The sequence below is a fragment of the Nymphalis io genome, chromosome 12 (assembly GCF_905147045.1).
Source record: "Nymphalis io chromosome 12, ilAglIoxx1.1, whole genome shotgun sequence".
NCBI classification, from domain to species: Eukaryota; Metazoa; Arthropoda; class Insecta; order Lepidoptera; family Nymphalidae; genus Nymphalis; species Nymphalis io.
Genome location: NC_065899.1, coordinates 4,226,755 through 4,233,976, shown reverse-complemented (window position 1 = coordinate 4,233,976; position 7,222 = coordinate 4,226,755). Strand labels below are relative to the sequence as shown.

At 35.9% G+C, this 7,222-nt stretch overlaps 1 non-coding gene across 1 annotated transcript; it reads right to left on the bottom strand.

Annotated features, from left to right (window-relative positions):
* Nucleotides 1-72, bottom strand: Trnap-ugg (transfer RNA proline (anticodon UGG)). The gene has a single exon. It is a non-coding gene; the product is annotated as a tRNA-Pro (tRNA).
* Between the last annotated feature and the right edge of the window lie 7,150 nt (nt 73-7,222).

The following is a 7,222-nucleotide window of genomic DNA, read 5'->3' as shown; positions in this document are numbered from 1 at the left end:
GGGCTCGTCCGGGATTTGAACCCGGGACCTCTCACACCCAAAGCGAGAATCATACCCCTAGACCAACGAGCCAGTTACAACTTTGTATGAATTTCGAATGTCGGTTTTAAAAATTATCTGTAATAATAAAATTACCGTTATAAAGACAACGACAGTTGTTTAAACATCAACAAAACATTTAAATCGAAATATTATATTTTTTAAACTAAATATAATTAGTATTGATTGCTAAATTATTACCCCACGTCCTATTGATTGAATGCGAGCGAATATACCTGAGTGTTTGCGCACACATTTGCACATTTATATCTCCTGCGCACTTGGCAAATTGGTCAGAAGGACATCAGCGTTTTACGGTTAATATATTTATGTACGAGCTGGTGTCCGTGACTTTGTCCGCGTGAAAGTAGATTAAATATATATATTTTTTACAGTTAATAGGCCAGCGTTTGTCCGTTGACTTGCCTGATGTAAAGCATTGACACCGTCTAAGATGTAGCACGCTTGCCTATAAGAAACCTATTTACTTTGGATTTGAAGACATCAACATTGTACCTATCAGGAAATACGGACTCAGGTAAAGCATTCCATAATTTCGCAGTGTGAAAGATGAACGTAGATTCGTACGTAGGCGGGGTATTTCCACTGGGTACCTATGGCGCTTTGGTCGCGTTTGCCTGGCCGTTCGATAGTAAAAGGGGGCGGGAAGAATCAGTTCGTGTAATTCCTGAGCACATTCTCCGAAATGTATCCGATAGAAGACTGAGAGTGATGCAACCACACGTCGATGTTCAAGACTTTGGAGCCTAGACTCAACCAATGTGTCGTCTCCTATGAGCCTTCTGGCACGCCTCTCAATCAACTCTAGAGCCTGAAGGTGGAACTTGGCAGAGCCATCCCAAAGGTGAGAGCAGTACTCCATACATGACCTCACTTGTGCTTTATATAAGCTGAGCAGTTGTTCTGCAGTAAAGTAACGTCTCACTTTGGAGAGGATACCAACTTTTTGAGCGGCTATTTGGGCTTTGGTGTCAATAAAAGAGCCGAAATTTAGAGTCGACGTGAGAGTAATGCCAAGAAGGTCAAGATGGTCAGTTATAGGTACAGACATATTTTGGAAAGAGGGAGGTAGCTGGAATTATGTCTTTTTGGTGGAAAACAAACACGCCTGCGTCTTGGATGCATTGAACATGACCAAATTGGTATCGTCCCAATCAGACACTGCCTTAAGGGTCACGCTCAGGCGCTCTACCATGTCCTCTCTCTGAGCCTGGATTTGGGCCTCACTAGCTCGCGCGATGGACTTGTAGCTCTCGACAACTGTGCATCAGCAGATCATTAATATGCAGCAGAAATAGTGTCGCTGAGAGCACCTGGGAAACACCGGCATTTATAGCTATTTGATCCGACGAGTGGCCATCAACCACCACTCGTAACGATCGATTCCTCAGGAAGTCTGAAATCCACGCACACAGGCTAGCAGGCAGGCCATATGCAGGAAGCTTGCTGATAAGGCCGTCATGCCAAACCCTGTCAAAGGCCTTCGAGATATCCAAAGAAACAGCAAGTGCCTCCCCGTGTTTCTCGATGGCCTCACTCCAGATGGGTGTGACGTATACCAGAAGATCACCAGTGAACCGGTTTCAGCGAAACCAGTTCTGTCGGTCACTGAGAATGTCATTGGTACGTCAGGAGCCTAGTACTTAGGACACGTTCCATTGTCTTGCACAAAACTATATTATGATTATTAAAAAAAGTTCGTTCTGTTACTTGTTTGTTTATTAAATATATTAAATGTACACACACACACAGATACACGGCTTCTACTGCTTTATTATGTGTATTGAAGAAGAATTTTAAGTTATGTTTTAATGACGATATATTGTTTCACTGTCAACAAAGGCCAACCGATGCTCCAAGTTGAGCTTAATCTACCTGTGAAAACCCCAAGAAAACCCGTTCCGTAGTTTTGTGATTAGCGTGTACGCACAGATACGTTTATACGTACGTACGTACGTACAGATAGATTTGTTTCGCCAACACTAGTTTTTTTTTTATTATAAATTAATTCAATGTACAAACACACGTTTCTTGCGCTTTATTATATGTATTATTTATTAGATGTGATTTGTATAATTGTTCAAGGATATTATTTGGTCTTCTACTTTTCTCACTCAATTAATATACGCTTACATTTGTCATTTCGTTTTACTTTTAATAACAAATGATTAAGATTAGTTTTTTATAAATGCCATTTCAAATAAAAATAGCCTCAAAGATTTTCTTATAGTTGTTATTGAATATTGACATTTATATTAAATTTGGCCACTTACCCAAAAGACTGGCTAACCTCAACTTTTATTACGCTTCCTAAGAAGACCAACGCAAGAAGGTGCGAAGAGTTTCGAACAATTAGCCTTATGAGCCAAGTATTGAAACTATTTCTGAATATCATCCACGAGCGAATAAGAGCTACATGCGACGAACATCTCGCAGATAGTCTGTTTGCTTTTCGAATAGGAGTGGGCACGAGAATGCAGGTTCTCGTACAAAAATGCAGAGACATGCAACAAGACGTTTTCCTTTGTTTCATCGATTACGAAAAAGCCTTTGACAGAGTACTGCATGACCGTCAAATTGCAATATTACATGATATCGGCTTAGATGACAAAGATGTACGTATTATCCAGAATCTGTATTGGAACCAGAAGGCTACTGTACGAGTTGACAATGAGGAGACTGATGAGGTAGAAATAAAGAGAGGAGTCCGACAGGGCTGTATATTATCACCCACGCTATTTAATTTGTACTCGGAACAAATAATAGCAGAAGCAATTGAAGGCCAAGAATGTGGAGTCAAAATAAATGGCCGGTATATTAACAACATCAGATACGCTGACGATACAGTCCTAATAGCATCATCTCCTGAAGAGCTGCAATTAATTATGAGCCGTGTTAATGAGTGCAGTGAAAACGCTGGTCTGAGGATGAACCTATCAAAAACGAAGATCATGGTGTTATCTAAACATAGCTTCGATGATATTGCTATCATTGTAGCAGGCCAAAAAATTGAGAGGGTGCGCAAGTACAAATATCTGGGGACATGGCTTAATGACACCTGGAGCTGTGAACAGGGAGTAAAGACTCGCATCGAATTAGCTCGAAGTGCCTTCTGCACGTTGAAAAAAGTACTCTGCAATCGCAGACTTAAGATCCCTGTGCGCATACGACTCCTACATTGTTACATCTGGCCTATAATTCTTTACGGATGCGAGGCGTGGACAATTAAAGAAGACCTCAAAAAACGTATAGAAGCTTTCGAGATGTGGGCTTATAGACGTATGTTCCACGTTCGAGAAGTTCTGCGACGCGTCGCAGAACATCGAATGTCGATGTCGATCGTCGAACGTCGAATGGACGGGAATCGCGAGTGCTGCTGAACTCTTTCGCCTCGCGAAGAACAAGAAGGAGTATTTAAAGCTGACTGCCAACCTTCGCTAGTCGGAGTGGCACTCGAAGAAGAAGAAGAATTAAATTTTTGACCCTCGCCTTATTTTTCTAAGGTCAAAATTCTATATCTATTTTTAATTTTATAAAGTTGAGGGATTAGTAAATAATTGTTTTTTTAATGCGTTAATTACAGGAGATGATTCGATTCGATTATAATATGAACAAGCTACGAACCAAGAAGCAGAGTGGTAACGTTTAATGGGGCCGAAACCACGCGGTGCAGCTAGTACTTTACTATAAAGTTTTTACTATAAAGTTGACTTTTATTAATGAATGAACAACATTGATTCTTCTAAAGATTAAAAGGCATAAAAAAATGAAAACGATCAAAGACTAAGAGACGAAGGAAATATATATTTCATACGTCTGGAATCATATATTATTTGACCTATTTATTTAAAGAACTTAAATTACCGGACTTCTAATACTAGACAGTCAGCATACAATCAACTGTAAAAATAGTTGAACACTATAATATATGTGATTAATTAAAATTTATTTATGAAAAATAAAAAGAAGATATAAATCATAATACTTTACGTAAAAATTAATTACAAAAAAGACTTCAAATAATATTAAAAATCAGTAAAAACTGTATAAAAATTGATGAAATTTTAAACGACTTTTGCAATTGAGTATGCGCTGCGACCGCAGGTTTACGAGGTAAGTGCGAATTGGTCGGTGGAACCGACAAACAGCCGCTGAGAGTAAATGTTATACGTGGCAAGTGTGAAATGATTTTCCCACCGGCCGAGTGTTTGTAGCATATTTGCATAAATTATATCTTTGAATAAATCTTTGGGCTATCACTTTTGTTGTTTATATAGAGATACGTCTTTGGTTACGAAGATAGCTATCTATGTTTAATAAAAGTTACATAAGAATAATAATATAAAATTAAAAAAAATTAAGTTAAACGGATTTATTTGAAAACATCAACAGCACCAAAAACTAGAAAATAGTAGGTACACATATCTGGACTTTCTTGAGATTTCAACCTGGTTCCAGTAAATCGTGCAATGCTATTCGTGCTATCTTCTCATGCCGTATATTAAGTCAGTAAAAATAGAGCGATTTTCAAACGAATAATTCCATAAAATAACCTGATAATTATTTTATTATTTATTGTTTTATTACCTTTTGTCTCCATAATCAGGTCCTCGTCACCAAGTTACCTACCTGGTAACACATACATATATACACACATATATATATATATACCTATATTATAAATTGGGAATTATGGATTTACTAATATTCCTGATTAAGCGTTACTAAGTTCTCTAATTAAGCGTAACTAGGAGTGCGGATAACGATAGCCCAATTGGTCAGAAACGAACCTGCAACTTTCACACCGCTAAGCGGCTCGTAAACCTTTGCGCTGTTGATGTTTATATGTGTGGAACTCGTTGAATCCAACCAAATGAGCCTAAGCTTAAGCGAGTAGGTTTGTAATACTAGCCGAATAGTACCACTGTCCATCCCATGATTCCATTATCAGATCCTCGTAACCAATTTGCAACACTCATAATGTTTTATTGTCGCGGTATGTGCAAATTTTCATAAGAATAGGTTCAGTAGAAGTTGAAAAATCTTTTACATTATTTAAAACAAATATAAAACCGTTGAAAATGAGTTACTGTACTTAGCCAAATTTGGATTTCTGAATCCAAATTTGGCGATACATAAAATTTATATCATACAAATACACGATTATGCATACAAACATATCTTCTGAACTATCTCATCTTAATGACTATAAAATATAAGGCTTATAGTGTGCATAAAATTGCGGAAAACCTATTTCATTTTATTGTTTATCTCATTAAACATCAAACTATTTCAAAATTGGTAAAAGTTCCATTTTCAAAATTTTATTAATTTGATTACATCATCATACTCCACAGTGGAGTAAACTGCTGTTAATATTTGGATCTTAGCCATTGTGTCACCGTACGACTCAAGTGTAACAGCTCTTAATAACAATTTCTGGTTTTTAATGTCGATAAATAATAAGGTTGATTAGGATAACTATATAAATCAAGTAGTTATCAAATTTTTATCTTACTATATAATTAAGCGTAAATCTGTTATTGTCATTGTAACTATCATCTACGATTGTTAAAACAATATTTCAAATGTAAAATAATTAAATATTGTAGGACAGCCATTTTATCAAGAAAATTATAATTATATTGTTTCACTTGAATATTTATAGAATTTCTCTGTAGTTTTTGCCAAATCAGCATAATATAGTCATAAAAATCTTAATCCAGAATTAGTTGCACGAACAAATAGAGCCATCGCATTCCGTCAGCCAACGGAAGATGGCAGTTTTGGCACCGTATTGAACTGCAACACATGCACACGCTGCCTGCCGACGGAACCTCAAATTGCTAGACGACATCCATAATTCACATGCCTTTCCTTCGTTTCGGTAACAATAATATGTTGCGGGTAGTATGAAAAATTTGACTTTTAAAATTGTAGGAATATATGTATTAAATCGACTATTCAGATATTACATCTTCGTGCCGTCTTAAATGATATTTATAAATTTACTATTAGCTTTCCCTTTGATTTTGTTTAGCTTAAAAATATTTTTACATTTATAATTACAATGTGTTTCCACTGTTAGTAGAATTTAATGTCTTTGAAATAGTTCATTTCGCCTATAAGTTAGTTTATTGCAATCTTCTTCTTCTCCTGCCTAGTTTTCCCGGCCTAGTAACGCCAGGGTCCGCTTTCCTGCATCTATTCCGCCTTTTTGCTCGATCTAAAGCATAGTTAGTCTATTGCAATGTAACTATAAAATAGTAAATACTTTATTCCATCGATTAAATAATGTGTAGACTGTCGAGTGACGGTGTCCAATATATATTTTTAAACATACTGAAATTTCGTGAAATGAAAATGTAGTCAATAGTTACTGCAACAATTTCACGCTCATTGTATTTCAGATGTAATTGTATTCGTCTCCGTATTCGCGGGCTTTATTACCCATATCAACTTTGCGGATGCAGTTATAAAATTATTATTTGCGGGCGTATTAACTGACAACTTTATTTTTATTGGTCCATGACGCATTGTTATACTTTTGAATGGGTAGTTTGAAGTGGCGCTTTTTAATTTCGTTTTACATATTTTAAATGACTTTTCAGATATACTACATAGGGATTACTGAGCGAGGATTAATATCGTGAAACAAGCAAACATTGTAGGTATTTAAATGTTCATTTATTACTTTTTTTAATACGAGTACAGTGGATTCCTTCACTCTGCAGTAACATCACAATGACGGTTGTTTATGGTCATGTAAAACTTTACTTATGCAAATGACATGGAATGCGATTCTTAACAGATTCATCTCGGGCCTTTTCGATATTGGATACAGTTGCGGGCTACTAAAATCGCGCTGACGACTTCTTTTTTCATATAATTGTTCTATACACAGTTGATATTTATGCTTCCTGTACTTGATATTCATGTTAGAAATAAATAAATATATAGCATATAATATATTTGTCCATTACGTCATCAATTTATTTTAGTATGAAAAAAATAATTATAATATTTTCCAAGCAACAATTTAGCGTTTATTTAAATCCCTTTTTAATGCTTTAATATTATTTTTATAATAGATGATAATAACGGAATTAAACTTATCTCGATTTACAGCTATAATTATCGACTTTGAAATTAAGCGGGATAT